Source organism: Manis javanica, chromosome 7 (genome assembly GCF_040802235.1).
Source record: "Manis javanica isolate MJ-LG chromosome 7, MJ_LKY, whole genome shotgun sequence".
NCBI lineage: Eukaryota > Metazoa > Chordata > Mammalia > Pholidota > Manidae > Manis > Manis javanica.
In genome coordinates, this window is record NC_133162.1 from 72012510 (window position 1) to 72035568 (window position 23059).

The 23059-nt window shown below is 36.6% G+C and overlaps 1 protein-coding gene and 1 pseudogene across 3 annotated transcripts in view; both read right to left on the minus strand.

The window, feature by feature from the left end:
• The window catches only part of WAPL (WAPL cohesin release factor), an 87440-nt gene that overhangs the window by 29865 nt on the left and 34516 nt on the right, over positions 1-23059 (minus strand). The window lies entirely within an intron of this gene.
• Positions 8580-23054, minus strand: LOC140850418 (peroxisome biogenesis factor 10 pseudogene; annotated as a pseudogene).

Here is a 23059-nt window from a genome sequence, read left to right on the forward strand (position 1 = left end):
CTAAAGCAGTACTATGTAATAAAACACATGATTTTGGCAGCAGAATGTACACATATTCACACAGAGTGGGATAAAGATGTAAACTGCCCCACCTCATTTCATGTTATTTTGGTGGCAAATCAATTTACTATAAACTCAATGAAAAAACTTTCAGTTTTCACACTTTCAATTTCAGAGTTGACAGTAAAAGAACTGTGAGCCTCTACAATCAACTCTACAGGACTTAATCTGTATGAAAGGAACAAATCCTCGCTTTCAAAAGGAGATTGATTAAAAAAAAGATGATTTCCTTCTCCACCCTTTACAAAAGTGATGTTAAATTTTGTTCTTTAAACTTCAAATAAGAGATCTGATCTCTTCATAACAGTGTAATAATCTTATTTTCAGTACTACATATAAAAATTAAGAGTACAAGTAGAGAGATACTTCAAAACAAACCAAAAATCTACATAAAAAAATTAACCATCTTCCCTTACTAGTTGCAGTGAACCAACATAATTAGCATCACAGTTATCTTTTTATACAAATATCTTTAAAATAACCATGTTGTGAAATAAAGACAACAGTATAAGTGCCACAAGAAGTAGTTTATTAAAAGATAATGTTGGAATTGATTCATATATTAAGAGAATAAGGAAATCTTAATGCTAAAAGAAATCCTACTGTGAAACTTGCATTAAGTGAAGTATTTTAAAAAAATTTCTCAGTTGTATTGTGTATACAAACCCATTATTCTTTTATGCCAGGTTTGCATAAAGTGATGATACACTAAATTAGTAATCTAAAGCAACTGATACACTCATGAAACGGTATGATTAGGCCTCTTTGAGGCACAACCACACAGAGTAGACTCAACATAAATTTTAAAACCTAGCTCTCAATTCCTTACTGTTTTTCTCTCAAACACCAGCTATGTAATACATATGCCTGCTAGCTGTTAGATCTCTCACTTAAGCCTCTAGTAGCCAAAGTACAGTCACAAGCCCAGAAAAATAACAGACTTTTGGAAAGAACAGGTACCTCATGGGTCAATCATTTTACTTCTTTTTAAAAAGCACTGACTTCAGGTAATAACAATCTTTTGGATAAGAAGGTTATCTGGTTCTGTGGGTAACAAAATAATAGGGTAGGTCAAGGGTCTGAGTTAAACAGACCCCCTACTAATTATTCATTGAGTGATAATATACCTAATAGTTAACAAGACAAATAGAAAGCTACTTGTTATTCAACACTTTTCTCATCTGTAAGATAGAATCGATAACATTACCTACCAAAAATGGCCGTCTTAAGGATTAAATGTATATAAAGCATTTATAAGAGTGCCTGAAATAATATGTGCTATGCAAGTATTGTTATTGATACTAATACTTATTATGTACTAATGTGCAATTCTGAGTCCAGCACCTTCCTAAGAAAATTGGAATATATGGTCTATCCACCTCACAGAGGGACTGAAATAAGCAAATGGGGTAACTGGCATGAAAGCACTGCTATCAAGTATTGTCAGTATAAAAATCAGACTGGGATACACTCTCCTAATTCATCTTAAAAGCCCTTGAACAATATCCCCAAAGAATATACAGTTGACTGACTCTTAAACAATGCAGGGGGTTAGGGCACTGACAGCATGCCTCCCCACATTTCAAAATCCATGTAAAATTTTGACATCAAAAACTTAACCATTAATAGTTTATACCTGATCAGAAGCCTTAGTGATTATAAATAGTTAACACATACTTTGTATGTTATAGGTACTACCTACCATATTCATATAATAAAGCCAGAGAAAAAATGGTTCTCAAATTCTCTCAGATCTCCAAAAATAATTCCCAATATATTTACTTTAAAAACCCACATATAAATGGGCCCCTGCAGTTCAAACTCAAGTTGTTCAAGGGTCAACTGTAGATGCAAAAAATCCTCAACAGAATACTAGATAACCAAATTCAACAGTACATTAAAAGGACCATACACCATGACCAAGTAACTGGGATTTATCCCTGGGATGCAAAGATGGTTCAACATACGAAAATCAAAAAATGTAATACACTGGCATTAAAAGAATGCATTAAAATTACATGCATTAAGAGAACAGACCACATTAAAATCACACAATCATCTCAATTGGTACAGAAAAAGCATTTAAAAAAATTCAATATCCTTTCATGATAAAATACTCAACAAACAAGGAATAGAAGGAAATTATCTCAACATAATAAAGATCATTTATGAAAAGCCCACAACTAATATCATACTCAACTGTGAAAAACCAAAAGCTTTTCCTTTACCATCAAGAACAAGGAAAGGATGCTTCTATTCAACATAGTACTAAACATACTAACAAAAGCAAATAAAACTACAAAAAGAATTAAAAGGCTGCCAAACCAAAAAGAAGTAAGATTTTCTGTTCACAGATGACATAATTTTATATGTACAAAAATGTAACAATTCCACACACAAAAAAACCTGTTAGAACTAATAAATGTACTCAGTGAAGTTGTACAACCCAAAATCAATGCTCAAAAGTCAGTTGCAATTCTATACAAAGAACACTCCAAAAAGGAAGAAACCCCACTTAGAGTACCAACTAAAAGAAAATACTCAAGAATAAACCTAATACTGAGGAGGTGAAAGATTTGTATACTGACAGCTACAAAACACTGTTGAAAGAAATTATAAAGACACAAATAAATGGAAAGATATCCTGTGTTCATGGTTTGGAAAACTTAATATTGTTTCGATGTCCATATTACCCAAAGCAATCTATGGATTTGATGCATTTCTTATCAAAATCTCTATTTTTTTTTTTTTTACAGAAACAGAAAACACAAACCTAAAAGTCATATGGAACCACAAAGAACCTTGAATAGCCAAAACAATCTTGAAGACCAAAAAACCTGGAGACCTCCCACTTCCTGATTTCAGGAAAACTATAGTAATCAAAATACTAGGGTACTGGCATAAAGACAGATATACATGCTAATGTAACAGAACAGAGAACCAAGACATAAATCCACACATACATAAGGTCAAATGATCTTCAACCAAGGGGACAAGACTACACAATGGAGGTGATGTCTTAAACAAATGGTGCTGAGAAAACTGGATAGCACATGCAAAAGAATGGCATTGGCTCTTGGACATAAACATGACGACTACTTCATGGACATACCTCCCCAGGCAAGGGAAACAAAAGCAAAAATGAACAAGTGGGACTATATCAAGCTGAAAAGCTTCTGTACAGCAAAGAACACCATCAATAGAAAAAGGTATCCTACAGTATGGGAGAATATATTCATAAATGACAGATCTGATAAAGGGTTGACATTCAAAATATATAAAGAGCTCATGCACCTCAACAAACAAAAAGCAAATAATCTACTTAAAAAATGGGCAGAGGAGCTAAACAGACAGTTCTCCAAAGAAGAAATTCAGATGGCCAACAGACACATGAAAAGATGCTCCACACGGCTAGTCATCAGAGAAATGCAAATTAAAACCACAAGGAAATACCACCTCACACCAGTAAGGATGGCCAACATCCAAACAACAACAAATGCTGACGAGGTTGTGGAGAAAGGGGAACCCTCCTACACTGCTGGTGGGAATGTAAATTAGTTCAGCCATTGTGGAAAGCAGTATGGAGGTCCCTCAAAAAGCTCAAAATAGAAATACCATTTGACCCAGGAATTCCACTTCTAGGAATTTACCCTAAGAATACAGCAGCCCAGTTTGGAAAAGACAGATGCAGCCCTATATTTATTGCAGCACTATTTACAACAGCTGAGAAATGGAAGCAACCTAAGTGTCCATCAGTAGATGAATGGATAAAGAAGATGTGGTACATATACACAATGGAATATTATTCAGCCATAAAAAGAAAACAAATCCTACCATTTTCAACAACATGGATGGAGCTAGTGGGTATTATGCTCAGTGAAATAAGCCAAGCGGAGAAGGACAAGTAACAAATGATTTTCCTCATATGTGGAGTATAAGAACAGAGGAAAACTGAAGGAACAAAACAGCAGTAGAATCACAGAACCCAAGAATGGACTAACACTTACCAAAGGGAAAGGGACTGGGGAGGATGGGTGGGATGGGTGGGATGGTGGGGGGCGGGGGAGAAAGGGTGCATTACGATTAGCATGTATAATGTGGGGGGAGGCACGGGGAGGGCTGTGCAACAGAGAAGACAAGTAGTGACTCTACAGCATCGTACTACACTGATGGACAGTGACTGTAATGGGGTTTGTCAGGGGACTTGGTGAAGGGGGGAGCCTAGCAAACATAATGTTCCTCATGTAACTGTAGATTAATGACATCAAAATAATGAATGAAATGAATGAATGAATGAATGGCATTGGGCCCTTATCTCATACTACACACAAAAATCAACTACCTGAAACTGTAAAACTCCTGGAAGAAAACATGGGTGAAAAGATAGTTAACAACTGGTGTTGGCAATGACTTCTTGGATGTGACACCAAAAGCACAAATAACAGAAGCAAACAAAGTAGGACCGCATCAAACAAAAAAGCTTCTGCACAGCAAAGGAAACAATCAAAAATGAAAAAAGGCAACCTACAGAATGGGAGAAAATATTCGTAAACCATGTATATGATAAGGGATTACTCTCCAAAACATGGAAGGACCTACAATTCAACAGAAAACAAACAAACAAACAAACAAACAAACCAATTAAGAAATACGCAAAAACTTGAACAGCAATTTCTCCAATAAAAACATACAAAGAGCCAACAGGTCTATGAAAATATCCTCAACAACACTTATCATAAGCAAAATGCAAATCAAAACCACAACCAGATATTACCTCATACCCAGTAGGATGGCAGCTACGAAAAGAACAGGAAATAACAAGTGTTGGTGAGGATACAGAAAAATAGGAACCTTTAGTGGGAATTAAAATGAAGCCATTATGGAATAATATGGAGGTTCCTCAAAGAATTAAAAATAAAGCTACCACATGATCTTCTAATCCCACTGCAGGGTATTTATCCCAAAGAATTGCAATCAGGATCTCAAAGAAAGATTTGCACTTCCATGTTCACTACAACATTATCTACAATAATCAAGAGATGGAAACAACCGAAGTGTCCATCAACAATTAAATGGATAAAGAAAATGTGATATATCCATACAATAGATTATTATTGCCATAAAATAAGCCATAATAAGAGAGGGAAATCCTATCACCTGCTATAATACAGATGAACCTTTAGGATGTTAAGCTAAATTAAGTGAGTCACAGAAGGCCTATAGTGCAGAATTCCACTTACATGACAGTTAAAGTACACAAACCCATAAAAACATAAAGACTGGTGGTTGCCATGGGTTGTGGGAGCAGGGGAAACCAGGGGTTGCTGTTCAATGTATGTAAGAGTTTGAGACATCCAACATGAGAAAGTTCTAGAGATCAGCTGTACAACATTTTACTTACAGTTAAAAGTATGTACGCCTAAGAATTTCCTAAGTAGATCTCATGCTGTGTTATTTTTACAAATAATTTTCAAAAAGCCTTTGGAACCTGAAAGTATACAGCATAACTGAATGATTTATATTAAAAGTATACAATGAACTTTGTTTACTCTGCTGAACAAGGAGATTCAGTAATACTATTATGAAAGTTTTGATATTTCACCATTTGAATGCTAATGAGTAGTTTAAAAGAAAGTGAATCTAGTTAGAACTTTTCCTTGATAATTATTTCCAAGTTTTACAGGTTAATACAGAGTTTATTATAGGAGATGGGTAGGTGCTGAACATACACCTCAATTAAAAATTAACATCTGGACGTGGCTAAAACACACACAAAGGGTTGGGAAGGGAAGGATGCATGAAGATGCCAACAATGACTCAGCTGTTTACATGATTCCAAAATGGGATGACAATTCCACCTGCACCTGTGCATTGTATATGGAATCCACACATAACTCAATGAAAGTGATTGTACATCTGCATACCTGCAAAAGTACCATATAGCAATCTACTTGTCATGGAAAATGAAAATCATCCTTACCATTTATCAACCTAAGTTTTAACTGAATCATTCTGATTGCACCCTGGGCTTATCTTTAATCTTGTTTAAAAAGCAGACATATCATATTAACAAGATTCCTTAACTTTTCTCTATGTTAAAATATTTGTGGGTTCAGTTTGCTTTGTAATCTTATGTTAAGAATATGTGGAACAAAGTAAGTAGAAAGTTCTTAAGGATACTCAGAGATTCTAAAGATTTGGAATCATTTTAGCATTTTTCAGTTCTAGTAATCTTAAACATGCTATTCTTTGCTATTACATTCTCCAAGGGAACAGCAAACAAGGAAAACCTCAAATATAACACTATTACAGCTAAGGAAAAAAGATGCCAATGACAGACCTATGGAGCATTTATCCAGAGAATCCAGTTTCCATAAAAACAATGGATAAAAATTAACTTTTACAATTATAATGCCAAGGCTGGTTAACAGACTCAATTGTTGAATTACAATTATAAAGCAGAAGAAAGAAGAGTTCCTTCATGAATGCAAAGAAGAAATGACTGTATTACACTATCCATCTTTCATTCTGCAGGCAACTAAAAGGGAAAAACATAGCTGATTTTAAGCCATAGAATTTTTTAAACAGTACCAAACTTAAATTTGAGTTTTAAAGAAGACTGGGTAGTAAAAAATATGGACAAATACAGTAAGCTCATTAGAATTCATCCAGCCTCACCCAAAGATACCATGAGAACACAAGTGCACCCTCACCAGTAATTCAATCAGCATGTTCTACAACTGAATTCTGGGGGAAAAAACAAAACAAGGTGCTACAATGTACAACTGTGTGTGTTTATGATAGTAGTAGCAATTCAAAAGAGGGGAAAATTAATTTGGACTTGGCTTTTTAAAAAAGCTATTAAGAGTTTTTTTTAAAAGATGGGTGGTAGAAGCAGAGAGAGAATATATACTAGGATACCTTTTACCTCTTTAGAACTTTTCTTTAGCATGCTCATAAATCTCAAATTATCCTAAATGACAAAACTGAAAATAAATTTTCATAATCTGTTAAATGTTCAGAATATTATTTGAGGAAAACTTCAGATAACCCTTAACTAAAACCAAGAATGTCTATGCTGCCAAGAACTAGACATTTAGACTGTATTAATACAGAGAACTATGCAGAGAATATAATCTACAGGAACAAGGGAGTAGACTTAAAAAATCTCTTTCCTGCCTGATTTAATTAAGCTCTACAGTTAAGCCTTTTAAAGAGAAAACTGCTATTTTTATGAAAAAATTGTTAACTCCTGTCTACGTGAAGAACAATGTATACTACTACTCAGTTGTTTGTGAGAATAACCAAAAGAGTGTAACTGGTAGTGAGTCTTCTAAAAGCAGTCACATCAGAGTATCACCTTGAAATAGCAAATCTGAGCATAAACGGCAATTAAAATGTCCACGTAACAATGCATAAAATTCAGTACTTCGCACATTGTGAAAACTAATACAACTCAGCCCTACGATTCAAAATTATATAATAAAATTATGACTAGAATTAGCCATGATAAAAATGGCTGAAATAGGCATCAGTGTTTACAACTAGAAATGTAACTAAATATATAATGGATCAGTTTTATTAGAGAGATTATCAAATTTAGAAACAAAATGCAAAGCTGTAAATATCTTGAGATACCTGTGGCTAGAAAATACTCATTCTCCATTTCTTAAAAAGAATATTTAGCTGGATATATGTTGTCCTGCTTTTCCAACACTTCTTCCTGCTTGTGTGAGCACATGACTAAGTTTCAGTCAGTGATATGGGAATCCAAGTGAGGTACACCTTCTGGGTTCTAGCCTTCTAGGGATCTTTCCCTTCCCATTCCTTCTAACTCTTCAGTACTCTGGAGATGGCAGAACAGGAAGGACCACAGGAAGGTGGACCCTGACACACAACTTGAAAACAGTCCAGAGATAGTCAGGGACTGGTAAGCCAGGGGGAAAATGCTACCTGTTTAAAAACTATTTTTCTTTTATAGTAACTGAATCAAATCCTAGGACAATCTCTGAACAATCTTCCTGAAACTAGGAACAAATGATGATAGGGGTGGCTGAATACATAGTTTTGCCAACACTGGATTTGTACATATACATAACCTACAACATAACCTACACACATATCTTTTTTTTTAAAAAAAGGTTGTTTAAAATATATAAATACATGTGAGAATTAAGAAACTAAGCAAAATAATCTAAAGCCAACTTTCAATACTCTGAGGAAGATCTCTATGAACCCAGAGTAATTTCCAAGTTATTAGTAAGTTTTAAAAAGCAAAGTGCTAAGCAGCATATATAAATGCTACCTTTAAGAGGGCAAATAGGGAAATTATTTTTTCTATCAAGTGACTTTAATTCCAACTTTATTTAAAGATAGTGCCCCCCTTCCTGCGTAGTCTTTACCTAAAATTAAAGCCCAGTGAAGAGAAGCACCAGCCTGACAGGGAACCGCTGTCCAAACGAGCAGAGCAGTCATGCCCGGCCCATGGCTGCCACACCCCCACCCCCCCGGATCTTCTCTTGCATCCTCAGGTGGTTCAGGCTTGTAGCTCTGAACAGTTTCTCATCCCTCTTACGGTTTTAGACAGCAAATGGTGGGATTTTTTTTGTTGCCAATTCCTGCTGATCTGAAACTAAGCTGCTCTTAAGGCCTTTTGTATACCTGATCCTATATTGCAAGCTTCATAACTGAAATGCTCCTCCAAATCAGTACTTTTACCACCTCATGGCACCTGGCATGTTTCAACTTGCCACTCTTCATTTTTCATACTGTTTTCCTAGGAAATGCTCAGGTTTAAGGTATGATGGGAAATTATATGCTTGGTTAGTGTTAAGTAAAGGATTTTAGGAATGGCGCAGACTCTTGGGGATCCTCCCTGTCTGGAGACAGCCTGCTTCCCATGGCCACAGCAGCCATCTCTGGCAGTTTCACTGAGTAAACAATTTGGAGCCATCCCTCTTTCCGAACACCCCAGTCCACTGTATCAACTCTGGAAATGGTCTGCCGGCACTGCAACGCCTACAGCAGGGACGTCACCTCCTTGACAGAGGCCCTGGACAGGGCATGTTCACTGTCCTCTAGAAAGCTACATTTTCAGCTACGCCTGTGGCTTTCCTAACTTAACCAACACTTTTGTGTTGTTTCCTAAGGATGCCTATGCCAAAGCTAATCAGTTTTAAACTTCTGACATTAAGAAGGCACAGAAACAAGGTAGATGCAGTGGTGACAGGTTTTAAGTGGCTCTCCTACCCCAGCCTCTGCGAGAGTGGGGTCTGAGGTGGTATTGCATGCTAGGCATTAGGAAAACCTCCTCGCACTCCACCAAGCCCTGCCCCACCAGGGGTTGAGAGGGAGGAAAACCCTCGGGGTTTGGATAAGGCCAAGATGTAGGCTTCCGTTTTCTAAAATGAGTGACAAACTTGACATGTGTTAAAAGGTGCATGCCAAATGTTTTCGGTGGAGATACAACTCCCTGGCTTCTTTCTGCTGAACAGTGGCTTCTTTCTGCTGAACAAATGTGCCAGCACCACTTGGCAGCCTGGCCCTAGCAACTATGAGATCACAGGGAATTGGGGCTGGCTGACGAACACAGTCGAGCGACAGCCACCTTCCCCGCTCTTACCCACATTCACGCCTCAAGCCCTCTTTACACTGCATAAGTGAATAGTTGATCTGAGCCTGTTTCTAAAAGTAGTTCTTAGTTGAGTAGTTACAGCTTGGAGGAGAAACCTAAAGTCCTGTCCAGACAGGTCCCTGAGGAAGGGACTAAACTGGCACAATGGGTGGGAGACCCTTAAGGTGGAGGGCCTGCTTGTCCGTCAGCATCAGGCTTACGGTTATTGATTGGGTGGAGGCCCTGCCCAAACCTAAAGATCTTTGCCTGGCCATTTTGCAACCAGGTCAGCTTCCAGCCTCCTCTTGAGCTGCTGGCATAGTGTCTCATGACAAAAAAAAGAACTTGAGAATTTTGTGATTTCTGTGCACATAATTTTGAGAATTATTTCCCAACATTAGGAAAGACTCATGGATCCATCTTCATGGGCTCAACGATAGTGCCACAGACACAGGAGCTTCTGGGGCAGGAACCTGTCTCTGCAGAGGGTACACTCCATCTTGGTGTCACACCACTGGGTGATGCACTCCCAGCAAAAGAGGTGGACAAAGAGAAAAGCTGTCGGGTGTCGGCTCTCCTCCAGGCACAAAGCACACAGGGAGCGCCTGGGAAAGTCTGTCTTCCATGTGGCTCATAAGAACTCCCATGAGCCTCTTTGGCCAGGTGGTAGAAGGCACCGTGGGATGTAGAACCAGGTGACACGCAGCCGCTGGAGGCAGCTGAGGCCCTGCCTAAGCAACAGCACTGCCCACAGGGGCCCCTTCTGCTGCTACCCCATCAGGGTGGCCGTGTGCACCTGACCGGCCACTCATGCTGAGCCAGACCCCCCTGTGAAGGCCACGAACTGTCATGGTCGGCCTGCAGCTCGTGCTCCAGGTGAAGGGCCTTGTCCAGCAGGTACTGCAGGATGGTGTATAATGTAACCAGCACACTGTGGAGTAACCTTGAGGGCACTCAGCTAGAGGAGTCTACCTGGATGACACCCACGTACTCTTCCCTGAAGGTCTGGTAGCGTGCAAGTGTAGTGAGGCCAAAGTAGGCCACATCAGACAGCAGCTCAATCTCTTCTTTCCTGCCCTCTTTGCACCACTGGGCTGGGTTCCACTGCTCCATGAAAGCATGCTTGTGCCCCACAGAGCCACAAGACACAGAACTCACTCTCTCTCACACCTCCCCACCCCGACCCGGTTGCTCGGTGTGGAGCCTGAGAACATCAGCTTCAGCTCAAGTCTCAGTGGAGCATGCCAGGGCCTGGAAAAGCTTGTACCGGCGGAGTCTAGAGTATCGTCCCCCATCCCACTGCGTGGCACGGAGAACCACCCACTAACTGAGGCCCACTTGTTTGAACGGGTCAGAGCAAGCAGTGCCCTCAGAACCTATGCGGCCTCACCCGCCAGGCTGAGCAGGGCACCGCCCACCACGCTCTGCAGCCAGTCCCTGTAGTCTGCATCCTTTTGCGCCGTGCGAACTGCCTCCAAGGGGGGGACTGGCAGCTGTGGGAGAGTCACAGCTGTGGCTCCAATTTGGATGGATAGATAAAGCAGAAAACAATGAAGTCAGTTCCCTACAAGGTGTTGGTGATGAGCTGAAATACAGCTCAGTAAGTGACCCATCACTTACCTTACCTTTTTGTTTAGTTCCGGCTTTTGTACATACTCAAAAGAGTCAGTGAGAATAAAAGGGAAAAAACTAAAACTGACAGCACTCCAGAACAGATAAACCTATTCATATAAAAGACTGGAAGACAAAGAAGCAGGCAGACAGAATGAATCTAAGTAACTCACACACACAGTATTTGACTTGAAACCCTGTCAGGGGCTAGGTAGAGTGGGGAAGTGTAGGACTGCAAACAAACCCTGAACACATTAGATTTTATTTATTGTAGTGGAATGGATAAAGCATTCTGTAACTACTTAAGATATGCCTATGCATATATATGTATGTTGCCTACAGCCCTCTGCTAACATAGCCAAGAAGCAACAGCACATCTAGTGCCCAGATCTTAGTAGCCAATACTGCTCCCCACAAAAGGGAATGAGGATTCCTCAGAAAATGGGCCTGATACCAGCCCTGGAGCATAGCAGGTACCAGATAAACCTGTTAAATGGTGTTGATGCCACAAAGGAAGTGCTCCTAGAATGGCTGCATGTCACAGGACAAAAAAGCCAGCTTAAAGAGGCAACACTAGACAAATCAGGACAAATTTAGCTCCAAAATAATGAATTATGAACCATTTATTTTATAAGTCCATATTGATAAAAGAAAAAAATGGGGAGAAGGGTAGGCTCATATTTACAGCAGGGTGTTGAGAACTTACTGGTGAATATGGAGGAAATGTGAGAGATGGCAAATTGAGAGATGGCAAATGATTACTTTGCAACCAGCATAGTAAATACTCATCAGGAAAGAATTATGTACACCAAATCTAAGAGAATATTCTAATGAAGAATAGAGTTGCAAGGGAACAAAAATAGTTATACATTAAAGGAATAGACAAACCCTTGACTGGATGATCATACTTAACATCCTCCAGATGCAGTACACTGCAATGAATTTACCATCTCTTACATAGTATCCGGGCCTAGAATGAATGACCTGAATCCAATCATGAGGAAACTGTAGACTAAATCAAACAAGAAGCATTTTTTTAAGGGGATAAAGGGATGTCAATGTCAGAAAAGACAAAGACTATGGAAATGTTCCAGGTTAAAGGAGACTAAAGAGATTTAACAGGTAAATGAAATACTTCACCCTAGACTGAATCTTATGCCAGAAAGGAGGAAATGTTACAAAGGACATTATTGTGTCAGCTGATAAAATTGACACAACAGATTAGGTAATAATACTGGAACAACGTTAAATTTACTGAAGTTGATTACTGTGATGTGGACATGTAATTGACTAAGAAATACACACTAAATTTATGTGTTAAAGGACTAGTGACACATGTAACTTACCCTTAAATATTTAGGAAAAAGAAGTGTGTATATACATATACTATATACACATACAACTACAGACAAAGAACAAATGGAAAAGCAAATGTTAAGATAATCAGGGTAAAGAGTATTTCATGTACTTTTTTGCAACTCTTTGGTAATTTGAAATTATTGCCAAATAAAAAATATTTTTAAAAATTTATATTTCATTGGAGAATGCTGCTGCCCTGACCGTAATCCCAGATGTCAAAAAAAAAAAAAAAATTTATATTTCAAAAACTTGTAGAATAGAAAAGGTATAAATTCCTTTTTATTCTATCAATTAATATTTTAATTTTCAGGAATTAACTATATCAAATGCAGACAATTTAAGAAGTAAAAAACCAAAGAGTAGTAAAAAGAGGAACATAACTTAATATAAGCAATCCTACAAAAAGGGAAGGGTTAAAGATATCCTTCATTTATATTCTGAAATTAAATGTTAATTAAACAACCCATCAATAACAAAGGAAAATTTAATAGCAATAGTTCCTTGGTTGAGGCATAGAAAAAAATTAAAATATAACCTATACTTACGAAAACATAGTAAGTTTTCTGTTTTAAATAGTCCTTCCTAAAAAGCAACAAAGTCACCGAAATGTCCTACCTTCTAAGAAAATCAAAGTTCTATTTGTGGTAAATCCTAGGAAATCTATCCAGACAAAAGGTCTTGAATTTTGGCTTCATCTTAATCTATTCCTTAACACAATTTCCTCATATACTTTCAATCTGGTTCTATCAAATTTGTATCTGCACACTTTCTCAAATGATTTTAATATGGGCCACATATAAATCATAACTAAATGTAAGTAGATACAACTGTATTTCAATTTAATATGGAATTCCAAGTCAAGTCAAAAGTAAGGCTAGAAGGGGAATGGGGGGAAACAAAAGAGAAGGAAACAGGAATGGGCTATTAGTTTTGGAACTAACTTTATTTTTAAATCCTCATGAAAAAAAATTTCTAGTCTATACGAGAATAGAACAGTGATTATAACAACACATATTAACTTTATATATAAACCTTGTAAACATAAATGTTCAGAGATGAAAATTACAATGGTTGGGATTAATAGCTAATTAGATACTACAGAACCTAAAAATGTAGCAACAGAATCTAAAATGAAACCAAGATAAAAAAGACTGAAAAAATTAGAAAGATAGTGTCAGTGTACACTGGGATAAGTTCATCCAAGCCAATAAATACATGAGACTGTAAAAATTAAACTGTGATTCTAAATATCTGCCCTGCCATTCATCAAACTGGAGTAACACAGATAAAATCAGCTGTAAAGTTAATAGGAAACAATATTGCTCCAAAAGACATGCTCCAGCTGTAAAGTGTTATAAAGCTGCTCTTCTTTGCTACTACTGCTTTCTTACAGTGAAACTTTGTAAAACCATAAACTATCAAAAACTTTGCAGTCTGAAAATCAGTAACATTAAAATGTCTTACTCTTGCTTGGAGAATCTAAGTTACTTTGGAGAGATCCAGAGCTTCAAATAAGGAGTTTCTGGATACATTCCATAATTACTTCAGAGTTTCCAAGTAAACAGGACCCCTGAGTGTACTTTTATCCCTTTATATACAGCTTCATTTTACTCTGAGCCTCTGAAACACTGTTTCATTTAATTTTAACCTAAATTCTCCAGTTTCTCCAAAATCCTACAAAAACTATTCTTTGGTAAGATGCCTTATGATTCCTCCAGGGTACAGTATTAGCAGTAAGTCAGTAAGCCTGATTTTGTCAGATGACAGATTTTATCTGTTGACTTTAAGCTGAGGTAAGTAAGACAAGTGTAACTAGAGTCCCCAAAAGAGGACAGAGAGACAAAAATACTTGTACTGCTGAAAATTTCCCAATTTTGATAGGCTTACCAATATTCAAACATTAAAAAAAACAAATATTTAGTACTAAATGAAGACTGCTGAAAGATACAAAGAATTCCAGAAATGAACATTTATAGATTCCTTCTGTATCACAAACACTGGGAATTAAGTGAAAATAATAATATGGTCACCATCCTCAAAAAATTCCTATTATTATACATCTTATGTTGGTCTTTGGTTATTACTACCATGAAGTCATCACCTTATACAAGAAAAGACAGTCCAGCAAAAAGTTTTCTGGACGTCTGAATACCAACTAACTCAAATTAAAATACATTACCAATTTTAAAAAAAATTCCCAACTATAAACACCCTAATACACACTCTTCTTTGGCTAAGTGTCAAATGTATGTATGTCAAAGTTCTCTGGCTCTGGATTAATCTACAGCTACATTTTCTCATTTCAAACTTCATATTCTGTGAAATAAGTTGTGTGAAATTTTCTGAACTTTCAAATTTAAAGGCACTTGAACTAAAAGCAATAAAAAGATTAGTACTTTTATTCCTTATTAAATCCTTCCAAAATAAAATATTACTGGAAAAAAAACCCCAAGAATTAGATCACATGGTAAAATATTTATATTTTTCTAAGTCTTTATGTAACACAGATCAATGATTTAAGCACCTAGTTTAATATTTAAGGTAAATGCTATCTATATAAAAGGAAGATAAATGCTTCTGCTTTGGAACAAACACACTGAAGAAATACTAAGGCTACTAAGAAGTTTCCATGGGGGAAAAACATTCTACCTCACCTGACAGCCTTTTCAATATACATTCCTTTTTGTATCCCAAGCACCTACTGTAAGGCATGTAGCAGATGTTGAACAAAAACAATGACAAAAGTCTAAAACTGACCCTTTTCCATAACCCAGCTTCAACAATTCTTTGGATCACAAATCTAAGGTCTATAAATGGGTAGCAGTGGCTTTTTACTTTTACACTTTGGCCATTATCTCTCATCAGCAAACCAATGGCTAGAGTCTCTTTTTTTCAGGCTTTATATCCATCTATGTCTTAAGTTTCTAGGCAGTAAGAATATAGTAAATTTCACACTGCCACCTTGATGACTGAATCTTAGGATAGTCAGTGAATCCTCAGATACATATCAAAGGTACCACGGATAAACAATCTGACAGAAAAATAAGTTGTTTCATGAGAGTGAGTTCTAACTGCTAGAAAAGGATACTGGAAAGAAGCATCTGTTCTTGGGTGAGAGGTAGAACTACTTGTCTTTTAAAATCTCTTCAACTGTAAGACTCTGTTTTTAAGTTGATAACCCTATATAAACTCATTTTCTGAAACGAAAAAAAATGAGTTTATAAATCTATAAAGCTATATACTTAACTTTAAAGCTGCAGCTTTAAGCAATAACTCTTATAAAACTAAATATGTAACTATGATTTATACTGATAATCAAAGTTTATTCAATTGCCCAGAAGCCTACTATCCAGTGTCATACTGAATGACAGAAGGAAAGAAAGAAAAAAGTCCAGAATGTTTCTTTTAGAGTCACACACAAGATAGTGCTAGATGGGTCCAGCATTAAACCACATCAAAGTGGAGATAGAAATATTTGAGAACTGAAGCTGAGACTGGCATTATAGTTAGTTTCATCAATGACCCAGCAGCAGGCTAAAATGGCAAAATGATATGGCCAAACCAGGTACACTTACAACCCTCCAAGCACTGAAGGTTGTTAGGATGATTACACAGATGATGCCTTAATAAGACAAGGCAGAAGCTGAATGGAAAGCTAGAAATCAAAAAGCAAAGCAGGCAGAAGAAATCTAAGTATATAGAAGAGATCTAAGTATATTAGCACATATATACAATATGCAATATAACTGCAAATAATGGAATGCAGGGAATCTAGTCAGCAATCAGAAATAGGAGAGCATTAAAGAAAAAAAAGCATTAAAATTGTCAAATGATCAAATAAACTATACATAGAAACAACAGATACTTAAACCCAGATATAGTCCTACCTAATCCTTCAAACCCTATCTTTACTTTTCTCCCTAGCAAATAACTACTTTCCTGAGTAATCATTTCAACTATGTTATCAGAAGTTTTCTTCACCCTCCCCTTAGCTTCTTTCTGTCACATTTGTTCCCATAGCCAGCCCTCAATCCTGTTATGAACAACCTTCTTCTGTATCATGCTGAGGGGCTGGGGAAAATTCTCACAGCTGGCATGCTTAAAAAGTTAATGTTTTCTAATCTGGGGAGATTGGGGGAGGGAAGACAGATCTCTTGGCTAGTGGCACTAAAACTGAGATGATAGTAGCGTGGTCAAGAAATTGGTATTGTACCTGAGGACTGAGTAAATAACAAATATGTTGAAGAGAATGGGAACCAGGTTTCTCACAGCTGGCCAAGGGAAGTAAAATGTGCAAAATGGAAAGGCTAAAACAAACGTGGTGTTAAACTAGAATCAGAGGTATCAGTATGAACTCATGGTTCTAAATATACATAGACACAAAGAAAGAGTGTGTACCTGTGTAAGAGAATATGCATACATTAACATGCTTCCTAGCTATGTCAACTCAAAGAAGACGTAGAAAGCAATGACCATACCTAGTGACTGTATTTTTATTTCTAAATACCATTCGCTACTAAAAGAAAACAAGTTGTTGGAAAACTGGCTGATTCCAGGGTCAGGAATGTATATGATGAGGCTTAAACATCTTAGCATGCTAGTTAAGTAAAGAAATGCAAAATGGTGGGACACACATCAAAAGCCAGTATGAAGAAACATCCATAGGCCAAATCTAAGAAAATCTGAGTATCCAAATATTAGTCGTACTATCATTTAAATAATAGTCACAAATGATGAATAGGTATCTATATTTATATTGACATAAGGAATGAATATATATAAATGAATATATAATGTATATATATTATATAATAACTTTATAAATAACATATTCTTACCTAAATGGAGGTAAGGAAAAGATCTACCCTAACAGTAGAAGGCCACCTATATAAGGACTGATGTAATTAGGAAAAATATATTCAACAGCCATCACAGGAAAAACTGATTCAGGAAAGACTCAATTCTAAAACTAGTGGGTAAAAGTTTGATGAGGATAGCTGAGGAATCTGATGGAGTTAACATCAACCATATGGTACAAACTGACCTTGTGTGCCACCTGACACGATGCAGTGAGAACAGAGCATCTTTTCTGTGGTGTTTTCATCAAATACACATAACCTGAATCTAATCATGAGGAAACATTAGACAAACATAAGTTGAGGAACATTCTACAAATATCTTAAGTTTGTCAAGACAGGAAAGACACACACGTTCCAGCCTGAAGGAGAGTTAGAAACTTGTGACAACTAAACACAACACATGATTTGGATTTAATCATGAATCATGGGCTCATGATTGGGAGATGTGGCGGATGGCTTATCTGTTTTGCTATAAAGGCCATACTGAGGCAACTGGTGAGATCTGAATGGGATCTAATGATCAATGTTACTGACTTCCTAGTTTTGATGAGTATACTGTAGCAATACAGGAGAGTACTTTGTGTTTGGAAAGTGTGAACTATATAAAGTATTGAGAAATAATGGGCATCAAGCCTGCAACTTACTCTCAAATCAGTCTGTCTTTCTGTCTGTATCTTTCTTTCTTTCTCTCTCTCTCTCTCTCTCTCACTCACTCACTCACTCACTCACTCACTCACTCACCAAAGGGAGGGCCCATTTTGACTCTCACAGCATGTTCAGCACATTCCAATGTCTGAGGACATTTTGGTTTAAACAAGTGCTGGGGAGCAGGGGTTTTGGCGCTATCATCTAGTGGGGTAAAGGCCAAGGATGTTGCTACATACTGTGCAATGCACAGGGCCTCTCTCTACAAAGACTTAATGAGTCAAAAACGTCTACAGTGTGGAGGCTAAAAATGCCTGATAGGTAGAGAGGAAAATTCTTGCCACTACAAGCCATGGGCTACCTGTTCATTACTCAGAAATGAGATCATCAGTCTTTAAATCTAATCAGATTAGAGAAGCCCCAGATACTCCCACTGACCTATTAGACGCATGAGGGTGTTTCTATTATAACAGAGAACTGGAACAATTACTGAAAACATGTCCTACACCCACCTACCTAGCCCCCCTTTTTTCTCTAGAGATTTGGGGAATGACCTACATAAAAATTCCTTGGAGAACTGAGCTTATCTTTTGCTTGCACAGAAAACATGAATCCTAATTTATAAGTACAACAAACCTACCATTTTCATTTTATTAGTTTTTTATACATGCCATTTAACTAAGTGCTTAAAACTCTGATTCTGTATTGCTTTCCATTCATCAAACTGCAAGAAATAAAATTTCCCTTGTTTCTGCTTCTCAATGGTTCTCTTCTTTTTAAAGTCTCAAGTAGTCTTTAGTGTTTGAAGGCAAATGGATTACCTATTTCCTGTAGAGCTAGGAATTTTACTCCACTTAACTTCTTGTTGCTCTCTTCCTGAAGTAGGCTTCTAAATTCTTTACCTAGATATTTTCATAAGGATAAATAACTTCCATGGGATCCAAAGCATTCTTTATTACTTTTTATTAAAGTACTATGACACTTAGGATAAAAGTTTTATTCTTTAACGTTACTGGTCCACCTGAATAGCGTTAATATCTAAGTGAAGGAATTCTGACACAATCCCACTTAAAGAGTTTTGGCAAATATTTCAGTAGGAAGCTAAAAGGGGAATTAAAACATTTATTTAAGTTAAACTTCTTTATGTAATAAAATGTTAGGATTATTATTTTAAAGCAGGGCTTTACCTATATTACATCTTCCAAATGAGTTCAATTTCACAGCTCTTTTGGTTTTGTAAATTAGCAATAATTTCGTTAATTTTCTTCTGACACTCTTCATCAACAGTAAATAGGTCTTCAGCCTACTAGGCTGCATGACCTGATTTACTTCAGGCCACAGAGATTCCTATAATCAGGTCAACTGCATGTACACCTTGGCTGCCTTCTAAGCCACACTGGTAGCAAAATGACTCCAATATTAAGTTCAAAACTAAGTTAAAGAACTGAACACAAGTACACATGAACTCAAATGAGTATTAACAGAAGCACACAAAATAAAATTATTTCAAAACTTTGGAACACATTACTATGATCTCATCCTTATTAGTGAAATAGCAAAAATAGTAAAAAGTCTTAAACTTTAGTGTACTGATTGTTCATAGCAATACAAAAGTAATGTGCTGTAGGATAAAGCAAGTAGGCTAAGCTACAAGGAATTTGAAATGACACTATCAATATGAACTCATAGTTTATTCTTCAACACATTCCTAGTTCTCTCCAATGAAAGAGCACAGAAGTAATTAATACACCCAGCACTCAGATCTCAGTTCCAAATACTAAACCCTACAAAAAGAAGCAAGGAACCTTGGATAAAAGGGTGATACCATGACCGAAACAAGTGAAGTACAAGATAAACGATGGGACATCTTTTGTGCAAAAAGCAAAGGAAGTACTCAAAATTGATGGGTTTTATCAACAGACATGAGAGCTTAAAATGGTTCACAATGGCCAAATGTATCATAAATACACTTTTTAAGTAAAAACTACTGAGTCTATCTATAGTGATAGGAAGCTGAAAGCAAGGGGTCAGGAAAGGAAGAAAACTTCTCTTTACAGAATTTCAGTTATTAAATGTAGAAGAAAGAGCAATTAGAAAACTCACCACTCTGCAACTGTCAGAATAAATGTTAGCAAGGAATGGCATGCAAAGATCAACAGTGGATATTACAATGCTGAGGTGAAACAATAATGGAGAACAGGATATTTACAGGGTGTCACCCTCAAGTTTATTTACCAATTAAACCATAAAAGGAAATGTGCCTTTATTTTGGGCAGTTGGTCACAACCTTCACTAGGTGGTCAAAGAATATTAAGAGTAGAACAACTAGGTATAATGTAGCTTCTGATTTGAACCAACATACAAAATACCACTTTTAAGTATTCTTGCTAAGACATATTTAACCTGAACCTAATCAAGATTACAGACTTAACTTTCAGTGTTCTGTTACACTGTACCACTTTAATATCATGAAGCAACAACTTAAATGACATCGTCACCATCATCAGTAAATAATCAGATAAATTCCAGATAAATATCCTGGACTCTTAAAAAAAAATAGTGCCACAGGAAATTTTTAAAAGATGAGGGGACTGTTCAAGACAAAGAGATAGTAACAACTAAATAGTTACATTTTAGGAGGAAAAAACACAGACATTTTAGAGACAGATGGGGAAAACAACGTGGACTAGACCTCAGATTAGTTGGATATGAGATTGTCCTTTTTCTTAAGATATGTATACTATCTACAACTTTGAGATTTTTGCTCAGAAAAAAATATATATACCTATATGGGGGGCTGACAGCAGGGAGAAAATGAGAGGCCCTTGTGTGTGCAATTATGTCAAAACTGGGAATCAGTTTAGGCAAAGGAATATGGGTATTCATCATGCTGGTCTTGTACATAATAAAAAGTTGAGAGGGAAGAAAATAAAGTAGAATGCAATAAACTAGCAGTTCTCAAAGTATAGTCTCGGGACCCAGTAAACTCTTACAATGTCTACAAAGCCAAAACAATTTTCAAAATAGTTAAGATGTTGTTTCACTTTTTCACTGTTGACATTTGTACAGAGGTACAAAAGCAATGGCAGGTGAAGCTGTTGGTGCCTCAACATGAACCGAAGTAAGGGGCTCCAAACCATATAAGCAGTTAAATTCTCCACCATCACATACTTCACAGGTAAAAAATAAAATGCCAGTTCAACATAAGGAAATCAATATGTGCCATATATTTTCACATAAAGCAAAAGCCTCACCTAAGCATTAATAACTATAGTCCTTACAACACACTACCCTGGCCCCTAGTCCCTGTCCCTAAAGCAAGTTAGCTCTGTTGAAATCATCATGCACTTTTTATCCCGGTTGGGGGTGGGCACCTAGTGGTGCAAAAGTACAGCACAATTACTTTGAAAAGATTCTCAACTGGCTCTTTAGAGAGATAAAAGAATAAAAATGAAGCAAGGCCATAAGAAACAGACCACTCATTATTCTTCAGTTGCTTAAAAGCTGTTCAATCTATAAAAGTTGTTGAGATTCAAACTTTCAATAACAAAACTATTTAACACCATAACAATTACGTAAGGAACTTTTTAAAAACATAGTAAAGTCAAGCAAATTATTCTCAACAGCCTATGCTGGACTATATTAAAATGACTTAAATAATGCATAAGAATGAATTTGGACCCTAACTCACAGTGTATATAAAAATTAACTCAAAATGGATCAAAGACTTAAATGTAACACCTAAAATTACGAAAAGTAAACATAGGAAAAAAGCTATGTGACATTCAATTTGGCAATGATTTATTTGATCTAACACCAAATGCAAAGACAAAAAAATATACATAAATGACTTCACTGAAATTATAAATGTTTTGTGCAACAAAGCATACTATCAAGAGAATAAAAAGACAACTCACAGAATGAGACCCCATGTGTAATTACGTACGTAATAAGGGATTGTTATCTAGAATATCTGAAGAATTCCTATAATTCAACAACAAACTGACAACTCAATTAAAAAATGGACAAAGGATTTTAACAGATATTTCTCCAAAACAGTTGGCCAGTAAGTACATGAAAAGATGCTCAACATCACCAGTTAGGGAAATGCAAATCAAGCCACAATCAGATCCCATTTCACATCCATTAGGATAGCTATTATCAAAACAAACAGAAAAACTCAAAAAACAATGTTGGTGAAGATATGGAGAAACTGGAACCCTGGCACATTGCTAGTGGGAATATAAGACCTACTCCATGTCCCCCAAATTCAACTCCTAGGTATATATCTGAAAGAATGAAAGCCATGATTCAAATAACCAAAAGGTGAAAACAACCCCCAAAGTCCAGTAGATGAATGGACAATATACAATATGTGGTATACACATACAATGGAGTATTCAGCCGTTAAAAAGGAATGCAATTATGATATATTCTACAACATCAATAGACCGTGACAACATTATGCGTAGTGGTATAAGCCAGATACATAAAGATAAGTATCGTATGATTCCATTTATACAAGACAAGGTACCTGGAATAGGCAAATTCATCGAGACAGAGAAAGTAAAACACTGCTTACTACCAAGGGCTGGTGGGGAGGAAGGACAGAAAAGGAATTATTGTTTAATGAGTACAGAGTTTTTGTCGGAGATGATGAACATGTTTAGGGTATAAATGTTTAGGATATAAATGGGGATGCTTACACACAACACTGAATGAGTTAATGTCACTGAATTGTACACTTACATATGATAAATACTATGTTATATATATTTCACCACACTTCAAAAAAATGGTTACAATGTTTAAAAATGACTTAAATTCTTTGAAAGACAAAATTTAATTGCCATGTTAGTAAAAAATTAAGAGTTGAATCCCCTAGATAACACAAATCACTGACAATGCTTTA